This window comes from Ailuropoda melanoleuca, chromosome 15 (assembly GCF_002007445.2).
Source record: "Ailuropoda melanoleuca isolate Jingjing chromosome 15, ASM200744v2, whole genome shotgun sequence".
NCBI lineage: Eukaryota > Metazoa > Chordata > Mammalia > Carnivora > Ursidae > Ailuropoda > Ailuropoda melanoleuca.
Genome location: NC_048232.1, coordinates 52601376 through 52618970, shown reverse-complemented (window position 1 = coordinate 52618970; position 17595 = coordinate 52601376). Strand labels below are relative to the sequence as shown.

The window sequence follows — 17595 nt, the reverse complement described above, 5'->3', positions numbered from 1 at the left end:
TCAGACACTGACAGTTGTAGGAGTTCACAAAAAAGTTTTTAAGACAGGTTTGGAGCCGACAAAGGATTTTCCATGGAAGTGGTAGAAATGAAGCTTACTTTTGAAGTCGGGGCAGGATTTTTAACTAGCTGAGGGAAAGGCAGTGTTTCATTCAAGGGGGACTTCATGGATGAAATGACAATGGGAGAATGGATATGCTACGGTCAAGGCACAGGTAAGAGACTGTGAGGATTATGCCTGAGGTGGCTGTTGGAGAGCAGTGGGAAGTCAAGTTTGTTGGGTAGCTTGGCATCATAGCATGGACAACCCTAATGGGGCAGTATGTAGCTGATGGAAAAGGAAATTTACAGCCATTTAATAAAAATCAAAACGTGGTGTTTTTCACAGGTTATTCTGAACTCTTTAGTTGGCATGGACTAACAGATTCCCTTTTTTGTTTAATCCAATTAAAATAAATAACCCTGACTAGTGCATTCCACTTATAGGGTATAGAGAAATGATTCTTAGACTTGTGTGTACACTAGAGTAACCTGGTAGACTTGTTAAGACACCGATTGCTGGTGCCTACCCCCACCATTGCAGTAGGTCTGGGATGGGGCTCAAGAATTTTCATTTTTAAAAGGTCCCAGGTAACGATGCTGTTGCTGGTCTTGAAATCACACTTTGAGAATCACTGGGATGAATGCTGGCCTGGGAGGAATCTCGCCCAGTTTAAACAAATGAACGAATGAATGAGAATAAATTCCCTAAATCATAAAATGACCTGATGGTCTCAGGTCTTTCTGAATCTTTTTTTTTTAAATAGTTTTTATTTAAATTCTAGTTAGGTAACATACAGTGTGATATTGATTTCAGGAGTAGAATTTAGTGACTCATCATTTATATATAATACCTAGAGGTCTTTTTGAATCTATGCTTCTGTGACTTGAAACTATAGGATACCCCATTCATATTTTCATGTAATAGAAAACTCAGTGTTTACTGAGGTTGCTTTTATCCCTTGTTTGTACATTCACTGTATGTGAGAGCTCATGTTATTACATCGGTGGGAATCTGAAGGCATGTGATTGGACTTGAGATGATTTCTCAAGAGAGAAGACCATCTGAACATGGGCCTTCCACACTTCCACACTCAAGAAAGCAAACAAGAAAAAAAAAAAGCACCTCTTTCAAATATTGTCCATAATGCTATAAAAGGTAAAAAGCCTTTTTTCTTTAAAGGAAAAGTACATTTGACCCAGTACCTGAAGCTTTGAAGAGAATTGTCTCAAACTGTTAAAAATGTTCAGCCTGAACAAAATATTGACACAGTTCATATCATCCAAAACAATTAGCTGGATGTCTGACCGGAGAGGTCAGAGGCTTCCTAGCGAGCTCAAACTCAATATGAAGGAGCATGATCTAGCCACAGGTGGAGGGCTATTTGTCAACATTTGCAGTGGCAGCAAAGCTCTCCCTGCTGTAATTGGCCTTCACGCTGTTGGCTGAGTGAAGGCTGGCCTCAGCCGGGACCGTTGCTGGCAGCCAGATAGAGAGAACTCTACCCAGACTGAGAGATTTCCTGAATTTCATTTTGAGTGATCTTTATATGTAGCCCCACATCAAAGAGATGAGGCTGAGAGGTGATGTGTCCAAGAGAACCAGATGACCACATCATGCTGCCCTTAGAAACAGAGGCAAGATTTTGAGGGATCAGCCGGTTATCGAGGTTTATTCTCTTTTTCAAGGAAGATGGGTTTTGCAGTCAGAGCAAACAAGGGAGTGATCACCCTTTTAGCTGAGAGCACTTCCACATGATTTAAGCCATGGGTGAATTCTCCTGTGATTAGGAATTCTTCCGTGATAAGTTAGTAAATGTAGAAAATATAAAACCCTTGAGTATTTGTTCCACTCTGGGATAACCTGATCTTTGTGAGTTGGGTTTATTCAACAAATTGGAAACATTACGGTGGGGCAGAAGGCAACCGCTTCTACCCACGCCAGTCTCCTCTAACTCAGTCTGGACTTCATAACACTGACCTTATCACTCAGTAAGATTTTAAAATCATCTATGCACTGTTACTTCTAATTTGGAAGCTAATGGCTGACTAACTTCATGGAGAGCTGGCTTTTTATCCAGTTCATGCAGTATTCCCTCTCCCTCCCAGTCAATCTTCATTCTCTTATGTGATATGTGTACATTTCTATCTAAACCCATTATATTGTGATTTGCCTTGTGGTTGGGCTGTGTCTGACTCATCACTGTGTTCCACATAGCGAATATTCATCGATAATGTTCTCACTACATATCTATGTTCTAAAACTGAGCACCGATTGTTGTAAGCAGATTTCATAATCCCGAAGGTCAAGATCTTCTGGAGGGGGGAGAGAGAAGCCATGCTAGTAATACAATGCTTTCACTCCACCTTACCTCGCTCATTTTGATCTCATTGCTTAAAATGTCTTGTAACCTTGACTGCTGAGCAAATTCTTATTCATCTTGAGAACCAAGTTCAGTCACTGACTCCCCTATGAAATTTTCCCTTTTTGTACTAATCTGTCTTTTATGCTTGTTCTCTTATTCTTGAAAACATAGTGTAATTCAAAGCTTTGATTCCTATTTGTTCCCTTAGCTTCTTGAGAAAAGTCATCCTTGAAGTTTCTAGCAGAGATTTATTTTAGGGCTAAGGAATTCAGATCGCTTCATTAGAGGCTGTTTTGATAAGGAAAGAACTTGAGAGGTAAAAGAGGGGCAGGAACATGGGGGAGGGTGGAGATGAAGGGTTATCTTGGGTCACCAAAGATAAATGTTGCCTAGTTTCTAATTTCACTAAAGGTTGAAGCTTCCTAATGAGTTAGTAAGCGAAAAGCCCAGTATAAAGTGCAGCTCAGATACAACTCACTGAAGCTAGAGAAAGGACGATGAATACTGTGTCCATCGATCACATGTTGAAACTGGGTCCGAATGGTTTTAAATTCTTAGATGGTAAAGTGGTGGAAGCGATGCAGCTCTTGTGTCGAGTGTCACTGTGTTACTAGAAACCAGGCTGTGCTTTGATATCTTGGAGACGCCAAACTGCAATGTATTAAATCCTAAGAAATGTTAAAATATTTCTGGGCTTTTCTGGGAGAGATCTTGTATCTGCACCCGATCTCTTAGAAACTGAACCAGGAAAAAAAATAAAAATAAAGAAACTGAACCAGTTGAACATTTATTAGGTCTTAATTCAATGTTGCTCATCAAGATGGGCAGCTTCATGAAGGATCTTATTCCTAGTTGAGGGTCAAGGGATATCATTTAAAAAGTTCTTTTCCTCTTAAGAAAAGGTAGTGCTGCCTCTGCTAGTTTCCGTGGCTGTATCTCTGTGCATCTAGACATAGGGAATCATTTGCTTTTAAGTGTCTAATTTCTGGGTCTGACCAAAATGAACTTTGTGTTTTGTGTTTGTGATTTTTATACATGTCACCGTGTCACCTGACAGATGTATTACTAAAAAGAGAAACCCGCTGGACAGTTTCAAGCCCACTATGGAAATAGAGATGGGAAGGTGGGACTATGGGAAAGAGAGCAAGTAAATCATCAAACATTTATAGGCCTGTGATTCATACTTATTTTTAGAGATTAACCATATCCAGTCTAAATAAGAATAAAAGGCATGTCATCATTTTGATATTTTGTGCATCTTTTTACAGACTGTCTCATCTCTATCCCAAATTTGCATAGTGGTCACAGAGGTAACATACCTGTACTGCATTGCCTCTTTTCCCTGTTTTTCCACAGAGTGGAGCTGTAACTGCATTAAGATGAAGCAAACAATCCCAAAGACCGAAGATTGAGTAAATGAGAGTAAGAATTGACCAGCAGTTTCTGTTTATCAGTTGACAGGAAAGGGGAAATAACTCATCAGGTTTAGTTTGAAGATCTCAGGATGCTGAAATCAGACTTTTAGATCTTAATCCAAGGAGAATGAAAAATGAGCTACTCTTGTATCTGCCTATGACAAGGCATTTCTTTACTCTGGGATACAAATCTGATTCACAGTTGTCTGAAATACTCCTTTCAAAGAGATAAGTTGTTTGTTTTTCAAACTATGGTGCCTTCTAGGTGTGCCAATTCTCGCAGAACACTAGCATCTGATATGTGGGAAAGCATATCCTTTTTTTGTGGTACTTAGTTGGCAAATATTTATTCATTTGTAGTTTGTGCCAAGAACTCTTGTAGTCCACGAAGATAGAGTGGAAAACAAACCAGATGGGTTCCTGCCCTTAAGGAGCTCCCACTTCAGTGAGAGGAGGCAGATAATAAAAGTTGAGCCATGGAAGAAGTAAAATAGGGTAATGTGGTAGAGATTGACTTCTATCGGTCAAGAAAGATTTCTCTGAGGAGTGACATCTGAGTGGAGGCCTGAGTGTTGGGAAGAAAGCAGCCCATTTGACCATTTTGAGGGTGTAGGGGCTGAGCTCAGCACGTCAATAGAAACAAGGCCAGTGGATTGGGCTCTGGTGAACAAGGGGGAAGGGAGGATGAGGTAGGAGACGGAAGCAGAGGCTGGGTCACTGAAGGCTGTACAGGCCACAGTGAGGAGTCTGGAGTTTATTCATGTTGCAATGAGAAGTCATTCAGTGTTTTATGTAGGAAAGGGATGCAGGCTGATGTAATTAGAACAGTTAATTTGGCTGCTGTGGAGAGGGTGGACAAATGGGACAAGTGTAACGGTGGCAGGCACCCATCAGTGGCCGTGGACTAGGTGTTAACAGTGAGGGTGGGAAATGGTCAGTTTAGATATTTGTTGTAGTCAAAGCTGTCAGGACTTTAAACAGATTGGATGTAGAATATGAGAAAAAGAATCACAGATGGCTTCTAAGTTTTTGACCTGAGTAATGAGTAAATGATGATGCTGTTGACTGAGGCTTCTGGTGGTGTTGGAAGGGGGTTTGATAGAGAAGTGATTCTTTACAGAGTTCTGTTCAGACTTGTGGAAGATATCAGTCATTCTGTGCCATACTACCCTGTTGATGTAATTAGAAGTCTGCACTAATACTTTTAGCTAGTGATGTCTATGGGGATGCTTTTAGGTGACATTTTGTTTCCCAGTTCTCAGTGCAGTGTCCTGCAATTTGTGGCCTGGGTAACATGTGATTTCTTCAGTTAGTTTTCCCCCCTAAACTAAGGAAGTGAGTTGGGATTCTAATTAATTCTCTAGGCAATAGAGGACCAGGTTATAATTTTATTTTCAATCAGGTAGTTTGCTTATTGGCTACAGAGGCTTCTGGACTATTAAGTGAGTGATACAAATTCGCCTTGAGAGAAAGAAAGCAAAGTAAATCCCTCAGAGTCTTCAGTTCAACAACCCCTACTGAAGAAAGCAACCATATCTAAAATGCCTGATTTTGTTGGGTTCTCAGAGTTCGATCAATCGATCGATCGATCATGTTTCTTTCCCCTGTAAATACATATTCTCAGATGGAGATTCCAGATTGAGAATTTTGTGCCAGATCCTGAAAGGGGATAGACATCATATTGAGGAAGTTATCTTGAGGGCAAGAGGGAGACGTTGAAGAGTTTCACGTGTAGAAGTGACTTACTCTAGCTTTCCATACTAGAAAAACCACTACAGCAGCAGTATGGAGATAAAATGTAAATGAAGAGGAGCACCCCTCGCCTGTCGCCAGACCTGTGACCTCCCTCCCACATACCTCCATATACATAGGCTTGTGACTTAGCCATTGGTGTATGCACTACTTTAGGAAAGAGAGTCAGGATATGTGCCTTCTCGAAATTCCATAGGCACATGCTTCCAGATCAGAGTAAGAAAATTGCCAAACCAGTTAATACCAATAGCTTTAAAATCTTATTATAATGTAATTGCCTTATTATGTGCTATCACCTGAGTCATTTTCCAATTCAAGGATATTTAAAGGTGAGATTTCCTCTGATGGTTTAAAGAATCCTTTCCAGTTAGCCATATCTATACTTTGGCGATGCTTTTTTTTTTTTTGGTTTTGTTTTGTCTCCTTTCCTTCTATTGATTCTGAAGATTTGTTTTCTGGAAATGTCTTAGAAGCAGCGTACTGAATTTTCTCTCTGGTGGGTATGTATCTTTTTATTTGTAGGATATATAGACACTACGACTCAGGTGACAGTGAGCCCAAGCAGAGAAATTAAAGGTAGGTTAAAAAAAAAAAAAAGGGAGCAGACATAAATTTCCAATTGCTAATCCACAACACTTACATCACGTCATCAGGAAAAATAATGAGAATAAACTTGTGGCAATCTAGCTCGTCATTCATTTCCTCAGCAAATACTGAATGCCTCAATATGCTAGGCAATACCAGATGCTCTTATCCTCATGTTTATTTTGGCACAGGTTTGGGAAAGGTTTGGTATACTCATTAAGAAAAAGAATTAATTCCTTAGAACTTTAAAGTCCTTAGTCTTTTACTCTGCCAGCTTGTTTAAACATTCTTATTAATTCATTCAGCAAGTGTTATCTATTTTGATTAATTATTATGGAAAAGACTGTGCTAGGTTTTGAGATTCATGAAAGAAAATCAAATAAAATGTAGCTTTCGAAGAGTTATGGAGACCTCCACTGCATTTCAGTGGTTCCTGTGGTGTCAGTAAATGCATCAGTAGAGTTAAATCCAATATAATAACCAGCAGTGGTTTGAAACACTCATTTGAAATGTCCTGGGGCTGGAATAAATAATGAATCATTATTATGAAGTGCTGGGGCCCTGGGGAATATGATCTTTGCACCAGCCAGAGATGGGATGAAAGGCATTTCTGGTCTCTGAAGCTGTATGAGAATACAGCATCAGTAATAAATCCAGGCACGTCTCAGGGTACACGATAGGAGACAGAGCTACCGCCTCTCCAATGTCTATTGTATTTCCCCATTCTTATTTACTATGCTTTTGCATTATCTAAACCCTGCTGAGTTTTCCTCTTTGGCTCTAATGAACATGTCCCTCTCAAAATTATTGATCATTATCCCTCCGGCAGAGTTACTAACAAATATTACAAATTCAGGGCCAGGAATGACAAACCATGTGCAAGAAGAGCTAAAAAGGTGTTAGTCAAATGACCATGAGTCCACACTATTTTTGTTTTTGTTAACATACAAAACAGGACAATGTGCCTGCAGGCTATTAGACGCATGAGTAAGATCTTAGCTTTTAGAAGCTGTGAAATAATCTTCAACATTGAAAATATCTCTGCAGCTTTCACATCTAGAGAAATCTAGAGAATTTGGAGAGACCTCACTGGGAGAGTTTTTGAGATTGGATAAAGGTATTGATAGGGCTGGAAGAGCATGGCTTGGAGTAGCAGAGGACATGGTGGCTTGGGAATGACAGTTTTCTTTGGGACACTACCATGATGAGTGGAAGGGAAGGGAACTGAGACAGATCTCCTTTGATTCTTTTCCAACAACTCTGTGAGGTAGGGTTGGGACTCCCATAGTATGTGCTCTTTCCATTTACAAAAGTAATTGAATTTTTAGTGAAGTGAGTGATTTAACTTAGATGCATGTGTTTAATAGATATGGTGTAGTCCTGTGAAGAACACACGCCTTCCAATTAGATCTGCTTTGGTATCTTGATGAGGCTGCTTGTTGGATTTATGTGATCTTGTTTGAATAATTTCATCTTCTCACCTGTAGAATGGACCTAATAAAGCCTGTGCTGTTACTGAAAGATTAAGATAAGTAACTGTATGAGAAGCACCTACACCATATCAGGTATGTGTTAGCCTTTCAATACATGGAAGCTATTATTATGACAAAGTTACAAAAGAAGTTTGTAAAATATTTTCTGAAGATTTTAAGAAATTGGATAGATTTTCATTAAATTGTGATATTAGGTATCATCCTAGGAAAGGAGATGTGATAACCTTTCCCACATTTCCAACAAATTTTATTTTGTGTTGCATAGTTGATATAACAATTCAAAATATTCACTAGTATATAAAGTAAAACTCTACTCCCTTATAATTCCATGCCCTGAGGTGATCACCATGAACAGTTTGATGTATGCCTTTTTGTATCTTTCCCCAGTTACATGAAAACACACATACACATACTTTTTGTAAAAATGTAATTACATTGTGCTCGTATTTCTGCAACTTGCTTTTTTCATGTAACATGGATATATTTCTATGAAAGTTCATAAAGTTCTATATAGTTTTTATTTTTTTAATAACTATTAATACTCTGCAGTATGGATATGTCATTATTTGTTCAATCTCCTGCTGTTTGACTCTCTTTAATCTTATTTTATTTTGCCAATACAAATGATGCTGCTGTGTACAATCTTGTACGTTTTTTTTTCTTTTTCTCCACACCCAACATGGGGCTTGAACTCACAACCCTGAGATCAAGAGTTGCATGCTCTACCGACAGACCCAGCCAGGCACCTCCGTGTGTGTTTTATTTCGTAGGATATATTCCTAGATATATGCATGTCTAGGACAATGCATATTTGATATTGTAATAAGTTTGTTTTTAGAAAACTTTACTAGGTTCAAGTTAGGATTTACTTTAGCTGACTTTAAACCTATATGTATGGCTTGCATTACTGAAAAACAGCTTAAAAGAAATGGCCTATGACCATGAGTTCAATGGGACATGAAGTGAATAAGGTTGGAAAACACTGTTTACTTCTCTTGGACTCTGGAAGTTATAGGATTGTCTTCTTCCTAGAACTTGTATCAGTAACTCTGATCCCCTGGGAACAAAATTGCAGCTTTTGAAGCTTTGGGATTTGTTGAAGAGGAATGTCGTTAGCTGATTTAAAACTATGCTAAGTGAAATAAGTCAAGCAGAGAAAGACAATTATCATATGATTTCTCTCATCTATGGAACATAAGAACTAGGATGATCGGTAGGGGAAGAAAGGGATAAAGAAAAGGGGGGTAATCAGAAGGGGGAATGAAACATGAGAGACTATGGACTATGAGAAACAAACTGAAGACTTCAGAGGGGAGGGGGTGGGGGAATGGGATAGACTAGTGATGGGTAGTAAGGAGGGCACGTATTGCATGGTGCACTGGATGTTATACGCAACTAATGAAGCATCAAACTTTACATCGGAATCTGGGGATGTACTGTATGGTGATTAACATAATATAATAAAATAAAAAAAATTAAATTAAATTAAATTAAAAAAAAATAAAATAAAACTATGCTGGTGGCTCAAGTTAGGTCATCAGTACCTTTTAGTCAACAGTGTCAAAGGGGTGTGGGAGGTGTGGTTTGAAGTGTGATCTCTGTTCACATCCCTGAGGAGACTGTCAAGATAACCAAGGCAATTTTCTCTTGTACTTTTGCGAATGAAATCAGTTTGGAGAAAATTGGTCCTTCTTCAGTGGGAGAAATTCAGCATGCTGAGTTATCCAGCCCCTATAACCGCTACCTATTTTAACACACTGGGGTCTCGGGGTCTGTGTCATTTGCATCATTTGGAGGGAGAGAAAAACTGGTTGCACTGTAGCTGGGGTTTTTTTCTCTTTCTTGGCCCTCCAAGCTCCCTTATCTCCTCCTATTTCAAACACTTTCACTGCCAAAAGCCTAATCCACATCTGCACAAAGGGAACACTCCTGCACTGATCCACAAGGAAAAGCACTGGGGCCCCCCCGCAACTCTTCTTGGGTGAAAAGTGCTTCTGTTAACTTGCTGATTTGACTCAAAAAGAATCTTATTTTTCTCTCTAGTGGCTCCAGAAGAGGAAATTAATTTCTAGTTTTGAATTCATTTTCTTCTTTATGTAAATTTTAAAGCTTTTATCAAAAATAACACATGCACATAGTTTCAAAATAAAATAGTGCAGAAGCACTTATAATTAAAAGGAGTATTTACTTATCCCTCCCCTCCTCAGCTCCAGTCCCATTTTTAACTTGTTCTTTCTGATGACTACCTCCATCTCTCTAAACAGAAGGCTTACACTGCTTACTTTTCTTTTCTTTAAAAAAATTTATAAATATAATCTTATATAAAATATGTTGACCTTGATTCTGCTATTATATATGGGAATTTACTTCATTTATATTTCCTTCTTCCTTCTTTTCCCCCTTCCACCCAGTTCAGTTAAACCATTATTTTAAATTCCTCAATGGGTTACTGTATGTTAGGCTGTTTTCACTTCTAGTAAGAAAAAAATCAATTCCAAATATTTAAGCAGTAAGGAAAATGTATTTTCCCATAATAAGATGTTCCAAGATAGGGGAACAGCTATAAGGTTAATTAAATCAGATGATGTCTCAAAGAATATGAGAGGCTATTTCTTGCTTTATATCTCTCCCAGAAGGCCAGTGCAGATTTCTCCTCATGTCTCTGTCTAGAGCCAGCCCCATTCCCAGTGCTACGGAGTGCGGAGTTGCCACCATTTAGGTGAATCATGATTTACCCAGTCGTTCCTCACCACATGATTCCAAAGGATAATGTGGACAGATGAATACAATCTGGGCTCTGCAAACAAGCAAAAGGCAGAGGGAAGCAGGAGATGGGGGAGGTGACAATCGGGCAGGAATCAGTAATGTCTACTACAATCACCCTGGTACCTTTAATGTTTATACTTTTATTTATTCTTCCATAGACCCTAGAAAATATCTCTTGATTCCCCAACCGTGCCCCGCAGCAGTATTCCCTCCCTTCCGCTTCCCAGCATTTGTCATCTGTGTTGTTACTTCGTCACTTTTGCCACCATTCACATTCTGCTCTGCACATTAAGGATTACAAATTTTATGCATAGATTCATTCTAAATGTTGGAAATCAACAATCAATGTTTGTATCATTGTGATGTAGAATTCTCTTTCAAAATCAAAATTCTGTCTTCCTCCAATGATTTAGATATGCCTACCGTTGTGCCTGGTGCATACCATGCACTAGTGTTTGCTGATGCGTGAATGAACCTGAGGTATTTATAAATGGATTCTGCATATAAAGACAAATCCAGTGGAGTGGAGGAAGGATAAAAAGACGGAAGCAGAAACACACCTAAAATTATTCAGGTGCTTAAAGCTGCTATAGAAGCCAAAGCCTTTAGCAGGGTGGAAATCTCAGATTGCATATGTAAGTTGCAGAACTGTATGATTATTCTTCTCCAAGAATTGGAAGAGTCTTTCTCCAAAGACAGTGATAGGGCATGTGCTGTTGCTGGCTGGTGGGACTTAATCCAGCTCTGTGCCGGTGCACCTGTATGCAGAGTGCAAAATAATTCCCTTTGCTCAGCGCTGGCATCCAGGTTGCCCATACAGGTTTTCAATTAGGATTTACCTCAACAGGCCACCTCCCTGTGATAAATGACCCATGGGGAAAGACAAATGAAGCCCCGCACTGGGCAAGCTGTTCTCTGAGAATAACTCTGCTCTCCAGGTATTGTCATTGAGAATTCCTGGTGAGGTCAAATGGATTTTGTCCCAGGAAGAAAAAAACCACACACACAGGAGTGATGATTGCTGTGAAGACTGCGGATGGGTTGGCTCCAAGGAAGAGTCAGTAACAGATGGCTGCAGAGTTAGAAATGTGAAATTTTATATAGGAAATCTTTGTAGCTCTAATTAGAAATAGAATATGGATTCAGCTCAGAAGGCAGATCTGAAAGACTTGCCACTCTTACTTCACTATTCATGCAATTCACATGATTTAGCATATCAGTGGGCAGAAACCCTGGTTACAATGTCGCTAATTAGAGTAGCTGTACTCACACCTAGTGGACCATTTCCTTGGCTTTGCATCTCAAGTAGTGAATGGAAGAGGGAATGTTAATGATGCCCTATTAAAGCAACTAAACAGTGCAACAAATAGTTCAAAGTTCCTCAGCTGGCATTGTTAAGAAAATGATTTGTTCTGGTGGAATTCTAGTTCCTCTCAAAGGACTGCTGATTCAGATACCTTTTTTGATGGATGTAGGGGAAAAGGTAGGAAATATTTCTTTGGTTTGCATGGAGGAGAGGAATTATTCATCTCATTGAAATAATTTTTTTCTTATGGTAATTATTTTGGAATAATTTTCTCCCACCATGGGCCAATTTAAGGAAATTGAGTTAGAGAGAAATGATGAGCCAAATTCCTGCATCATTAAATTTAATGTTGGATAATAACATGTGTTCTGTTAGTGAGTCACCATTTAAGCAGCCTGCTGCCATTTCAAACCAAAAATGTTGGCCCAGGTTTGGACTGACCCTTGAGATTCAGGGCCTGTTGAATCTGGGTCTTGGAACTTCTGGGAAGTGGACACAGCTCCCTTTCACCTCTCTATCTTTACCTCAGGCTGAGCCCATGTGAACCCATAGATTGCTAACTCCAACCTGGGCCAGACGTCCTGTCTCTCCTGAACCAGAGCCCTGAGACTGCATGTGGGATGTTGGACTGAGTGGTGGAGCAGCAGGCCTGTGGCTGAATGATACAGTTCACCCCGATATTAGATTCTTTTCAGTATCGGATTTTTCACTCTGAGTAGATGTCTCCCTGCAATCCGTATGATTCTTCACTCCTTTTTTCCTTTTTTTTTGGTAGCCTATGCCCTCCTGTGCCAGGCCTGGCCTCAGAAGCTCCACGCCAGCCTTAGTGATGATGGCTGCTGTCTTTCTGAAACAGGTGGGGCCCAGGCTGGTATTTTCCCCATCTGACATGTGTTTGAAAGCAATTTCTTTTGCTGTCTTATTGGTGGCTGAATCATTTCTCTTCTTATGACCCATGCCTGCTATCTGGGATTTTAATCTATTGTCTCTTCTCTTTTACTTTTCAATATTTCTCCCTCCAAGAGCTTCTTCCTTTAGACCTACAAATGTGTTTAGATTTCCCTTATAGTCAAACCATATTTATATCTGTGCATAGCTGTGTATTTATATCTGTCTTATCTTCATTTTCTCAACCTGATCATCCACTGAACTATGGCCAAAATTCTTGAGTCAAGCTGTACTCATCGTCTTCATGTCTCATCACTGTGTGCTCTGTGACCCTTTGGCATCTGTTTTCTCCCCACAGCATTTATCTTAAATGGCTTCCTTCGAGGTCACTAGTGACTTTTTTTAATTTGAAATTTTTATCATGGGAAATGCCAAATATATATAAAAGTAGAGATAAGATCATTCTTACTGAATTCCTGGTGGTTTCTTTCTTAGACTTTCTTTTATAATCATCATCCCCACTCCCATCCCATTCCCATTGTGGGCCATTTGTGTAAGTTAACTTTGGAAATTGAACCCTAGATCTCTAACAGAAAGACATTAAAAAAGTATAAGCACCATATCACTTCTAGCAAAATGAACAGTACTTTGGTATTGCGTAATTCCTGGCACATACTCAAGTTTTTCTGAAACTAGTTATCTTTTAATTGTCAAAACCGGTGACCCTTTGTCTTTATTCTTTTGATATAACAGTCACTGTAGATCATTTAATTTAATTTTTTTCTTTTTTAAATATTTATTCATTTATGAAAGAGAGTGAGCGAGCACATGTGAGCTGGGGGGAGGTGGGGGCAGTGGGAGAGAATCTCCAGGGACTCTCCACTGAACACGGAGCCTGACACGGGGCTCGATCCCATGACTCATGAGATCATGACCTGAGCTGGAATAATGAGTCAGATGCTCAACTGACTGAGCCACACAGGTGCCCCACTGTAGACCATTGTAGTATGTAATATTAAATTCTGGGATAGTAATATCCTTACCTCAGCTCCAGTATCATCGTTTTTCCTTTCTCTGGTGAGGGTTGAGGGCATAGCATGGACATAGACTCCTTCCCAATTCAACTGTACATCTCCGAGTATGTAACATTTCCCCAGGGAAACTTTCCCCAACTGCCTTAACATGGCCAGGCCCAATTCAAGCGCCCCTCCTCTGTTCCCATAGCATCACATGTATACATATACCTCTATCGTTTCCGTAGGTTCTTGAGTTTGTTTAATTGTCTGTTTCTGCTGGACAGTGAACTCATATTCATTCTTCTTTGCCTAACGCCTAGTTAAGTAGTACCGAACTCAACTATCTAATTAATCCTTAATATTAACATTACTATTACTGATGTGTAATAGTTATTGAGTACTTCAGTGTACTAGGTTGTATGTAAGTGCTTTACATACTTTATTTAATCCTGACAACTCTTGTAATAAAGCCCCATCAGCATCATTATTACTTTAAAGATAAGGATGCTGAAGCTTTGTGAGGTTGTTACCTGAACAAGGTGAGAGAAATGAGTGGCATGGAGAAGTTGTATGGCAGTGGAGGTTTGGGTCCCAGGTCCACTGTTCCTTGATGGTAAGGTTACGGGCAAATTTATTAAACTATGTAAGTTCTGCTTCTCCATTTGTAATATGAGGATTGTGAAAATCTTTGCCTTGCAGAATGGTGAGGATTAAATGGGATAATGCATTTGAAATCATTTGAAAACTGTTGGGTTTTTGAGAAAATCACACCTGATCTTTCAACCATAATTTACTGCTCTTATTTGGGTATAACTGCCTTCCAGTCTTTCCCCCTAGTCATATAATGCACGTAGTTGTAATCATAGCATGCATTCAATTTTATGGCCTACTTTTCCAGTTACGAACATTATTATGTTGCTACATATTTTCGTTTTATTGTGAAGTGTATCACACAGATAGAAGAGTGTATGAAATGCATATGTGTATTTTAAAGAATAATTATAAAATAAAAAGTTGTAAATACCCTGACTAGATCAAAACATTACCAACACTTTAGAAACAGCTCTAGGTCCCTCCTTTTCACCTTTCTAGAGGAACTGTTATGCTCGTTTTATATTCATCATGGTGTTTCTCTTTATAGCTTTATCACCCATGCATGTATCCTTCAAACAATGCATGGTTTAATCACCCATGCATGTATCCTTCAACAATGCATGGAAAAACTGAGTAGCAAGCACAAGTGTAACTGTGTAAGGAAAAGGCAATATGGCCACTCTTAGATGGAACTGAAAACATAACTTATAGAGTCATTGGGTCACAGCCTGGCCTCAGCTTTCCTGAAAATTCTTAGGAGCCCCTTTTGGGGAAGTCAGGATGCACAGTTAGGAGGTAGATCTTGAGAAGCAAGACTTAGCACAGTTGGGGCATCTGGTGGAAGTATAGATGGGCTCGGTAATGGATGTCCAGTTGGAATAGGGTGAAAGGATGAGACTGCATTGTATTTTCCATTTTAAGCTTACTGTGGCCTACCTCAAACTTTCAGGAATAGATCAAAGCAAAACATTTCTCTAGGAAGAAATGAATATTCTCAACTGATTCAAGAGTCAGAATATGGAGTGGAGAAGAAAGACATTAGTGCATGGTTCATATAAACCAAGTGCATATGAGAAACTGGGCCAGGCTTTATTTGGGCATTCAGCCCTCAGATTATAAGGTTGGCAAAAAGTCAAGAGGATCTTGCTAATGGTAGTCTTCAGTGTGTCAGTTTTTTGAGTAACATGGCCTTTTTCTCTAATTGCTCTAAATACTTGTTAAATAACTGCCATCTTGGGCTCTTCCTTCATTTTTCCCTTAGAGATTCCATTTGATTCCCTTTTGTGTTGTATCTCCTGTTTTCCTAAGTCCTGTGTTTTTCTCTTTCTTGGCTTACTTCCTCATTTTGATGGAACACACTAATCAGTTTTACTTACTAATGGGTTAGTGGGAGATTGATTTTTTTTTTTTTTTGAGATCATGAATGTCTAAAAATGCCTATATTCCACTTTCACACTTGTCTGAGAGCTTGGCTGAGGACTGAACTCTAGGTTGGATATCATTTGAAGTCATTTCTCCATTGTCTTCTAGCCTTTAGTGTAGCTCCTGAGATATCCAGTTACATGGACTTCTTCCTCTCTTCTTCCTCTTCTTCCCCTCCTCCTCTTCCTTCACCTCCCCTCTCAAAACTTACAGAATCTTTTATTTGGCTTAGTGTTTTGAAATTTCACAATAATCATCTAGGTTTATGTTCATCCACTTGTATTGAGCACTCAATGGATCCTTTCAATCCAGCATCTCAGTTTGGGGGAATATCCCTCAATCGTTTTGTTGATAATTTCCTCCTCTTTGTTTCTCTGTTTCTGGAGCTTGTACTACTCAGGCACTGGGTTTCCTGGATTGGGTTTCATATTTTTTTTATCCTTTTTCTCTTATTTCCCGGATCTTTGTCTTTTTTATGTGTGTGTGTCACATATGGGAAATTTCCTCAATACTTCTACATTTTTGTTAACTTTTGTGATCACATCTTTAACTTATGAGAGCATTTTTTTTTTGTTCTCTGAAAATCTCTTTTAAAAACCAGCATCCTGTTTTTGTTTCATGAATGCAATATCTTCTCTGATTGATAACATATCGTTTGTTGTTTTCTCTTTTTGCAAGGTCTCTATTTTCACAAAATTGGTTTTTTTCCCCTAATTTTGTACTTTGGGTTTCTTTTTTTTTTTTTTTAAAGATTTTTTATTTATTTATTTGACAGAGAGGCAGCCAGCGAGAGAAGGAACACAAGCAGGGGGAATGGGAGAGGAAGAAGCAGGCTCCCAGCAGAAGAGCCTGACGTGGGGCTCGATCCCAGAACGCCGGGATCACGCCCTGAGCCCGAAGGCAGACGCTTAACGACTGAGCCACCCAGGTGCCCCTGTACTTTGGGTTTCTATATTCTACCCAGGATTAAGCATATTTTCATGTGTTTAAAGGCGTCTGTGTTTCCTATTCTGATTATTGTCTATCCATATCCAGTGTTTCAATATTGGCAATCATTAGTATTGACACCAATGCAGGAAAATAGGCACTCTCCAGAATTCTTGATGGAATACAACATCTTTTTTGAGAGAGCAAATAGTATGTCTCATAATTTTGAAATGTACATGTCCTTCAATTAAGAACTAATTTACATCAGAGAAATGTAAATTAAAGTTACATTGAGAGTTTTCTATACCAGAAGGAATGAAGGGAATATCATTTTAACTAAAAAAATATGGACAAGGTACATGAAACAGGCAGTTTGCAGACACTGGATAAGAAGCAACAAGAGATACATTCCCGAGAGAAGGCAAACAAACAAGGGCTCTTTGACCCCACCAGCTCACTGTCTAGAGCCAATTTCCAGGCCACAGCACAAAGAGGAGGAACCCAAACACAATCAGGTAGTCTCAGTTAATTGTGGAGACAGAGACTGAGTTTGGGGAGGTCGAGATGTCAACAATTTGTAGGTCAGAGTCCCGCAGAGAATGTAAGTGTGGGGATAAGGGTGAAGGAGTGACAGGGGCAGAAGGTGGTAGAGCAAACAAGTAAGCTGCCAAGGGATCCTCTTGAGGTTTTGGCTGAGTACTGATCTGCGCTTTTGTGAGAGGAAAACTCTCTGAGACCAGAAGAGCAACCATCAGAAAGAAGGCAGAAAAATCACTGGAACTCAAATAAGGCTGGGAATAGTTCATGTTTTCACCATCCATCATAGAAAGACCTCATTTTATACAACATTATGTAGAAACCTCCAAGGAATATTGTCTTAGTACTGGAACTAAATTAGCCCTTGACCAATGACTGCTCTGGACCTACCCTAACAAAGCTTAAAAGTAAGTCTTTGAGGTGCCTGGGTGGCTCAGTCAGTGAAATGTCCAATTCTTGATCTCAGCTCCAGTCTTTATCTCAGGGTCGT

General features: G+C 39.4%; 1 long non-coding RNA gene across 1 annotated transcript; it reads left to right on the top strand.

Moving 5' to 3' along the window:
- The first annotated feature begins 1937 nt into the window (after nt 1-1937).
- Nucleotides 1938-16442, top strand: LOC117796408. The gene is made up of 6 exons (XR_004620900.1): nt 1938-3826; nt 6094-6147; nt 7644-7721; nt 10829-10989; nt 12497-12577; nt 16417-16442. It is a non-coding gene; the product is annotated as an uncharacterized LOC117796408 (long non-coding RNA).
- Nucleotides 16443-17595: the final 1153 nt, after the last annotated feature.